We start from the raw sequence: 1,660 nt of genomic DNA on the forward strand, positions 1-1,660 counted from the left end.
CATATTGCGGGCTGTATCTTGATTTCAACAGACGGATGGGCATGGTTATATACTTTATAGGGTCTCCGACGAATATTTCAATGCATTACAATCGGAATGTCATTCTTCAGATTTCATAGATATAGGCCTTTGTTGTTGTTCTTTTTTTTCAAATCTTAATTTTTTAAATGTTTTCATAAAAAAATACTGATAGTACATTACAGACCGGAAAGGCCAGAAGAATTCGAACAGAATAAATGTTCTAAAAACCGAGATAGTTGATCCGGATCGGTAGTGATCACATATACGTTCATACCGCAAGCCACCGGGTCCTGTGGCGCAATGGATAACGCGTCTGACTACGGATCAGAAGATTCCAGGTTCGACTCCTGGCAGGATCGATGTACATTTTTTGTATTGTGTAGGACTTTCTATTGTGAATTCAAGATTTTAATTTCAAAATTAATATACACAGTGTGTAATTAATTCATTAATAGTATTTTATTAAAATAACAACAACCTGTACATAAAACAAATTAGCAATTCAAAAGATTAAAATCTTATAATAGTTTGTTGCCACCTTAAACGACACCATCAGCAGCTACGATACGCACTTTAATTGTTGTCGAACTAAACTAAAAAAGATCGCGTAATAACTGGATGTGCCAATAACAACAAACAACTTTAGAATTTTAATTAAATGCTCTGTTCCAAGCACTGGACATGTTTTTGTGACTGGAGATTTGTTTTTGGGGTCGGTTCGCCGTCACTTGTCCGTGCTACTAAAATAAGAGTTGTAATGTTTACAACTGGAACCATTAGCCAGCCAGTCAGTCATTCATTCATTCATATCTGATTAGTAGCGATATGAAAACGCTGTTGGTGGTTTGTTCACGCATATTGTGTCAATGGATCAATTGCCAATGAAGTATAAATATTAAAATGGGTGCCACAAAAATATTAATAAATTACTCGTACTAGACAGCGGAATTTTATGCAACCCCTATTTTTGGTCAGATTCATGTCAAATTTTGGGACTGGGCATATTTTTGGCTTCTGACTAAATTGCAATCGAAACATATGACATATGCAAAGTTATGCAAAATGCATAAATTTTTGCATATGCAAAATTTATGCATTTTACATATTTTCTTATGCAACAAATATTTCTTTAATAGGTACAAAAATGTTTTTATGTACAATTTTTCTGTTTAAAATTCTTTTCAGACAAGTCAATAAAATAGAGAAATGTATAACTACAGCCTCAACCTTCAAAATACCAAAAATCGGGAGGTATCGTTCTATGGGGGCTATATAAACGCCTGAACCTAAACCGACAAATTTTAGGTGGAAAGTTGTTTACCCCCAAGGAAGACTTAATACCAAATGTCAACCATTTTGGCGGGATATTGAGGCCAAAATCTTCAAAATACCAGAAATCCGGAGGTACCGTTCTATGGGGACTATATGAATACGTGGACCTACACCGACAAATTTCAAGTGGAAAGTTTTATACCCCCAACGAGACTAAATTCCAAATTTCAGTCATTTCAGTAGGATATTGAGGCCACAACCTTCAAAATACGGAAAATCGGGAGGTACCGTTCTATGGGTGCTCTATTAAGACGTGGACCCATACCCACAAATTTCAGATGGAAAGTTTTATACCCCCAACGAAGAC

At 35.5% G+C, this 1,660-nt stretch overlaps 1 non-coding gene across 1 annotated transcript; it reads left to right on the plus strand.

Annotated features, from left to right (window-relative positions):
* Positions 1-307: 307 nt before the first annotated feature.
* On the plus strand, positions 308-380 carry TRNAR-ACG (transfer RNA arginine (anticodon ACG)). The gene has a single exon. It is a non-coding gene; the product is annotated as a tRNA-Arg (tRNA).
* The last annotated feature ends 1,280 nt before the right edge of the window (positions 381-1,660 follow it).

Source organism: Musca autumnalis, unplaced genomic scaffold (assembly GCF_047663935.1).
Source record: "Musca autumnalis isolate F117 unplaced genomic scaffold, ASM4766393v1 scaffold_4, whole genome shotgun sequence".
NCBI lineage: Eukaryota > Metazoa > Arthropoda > Insecta > Diptera > Muscidae > Musca > Musca autumnalis.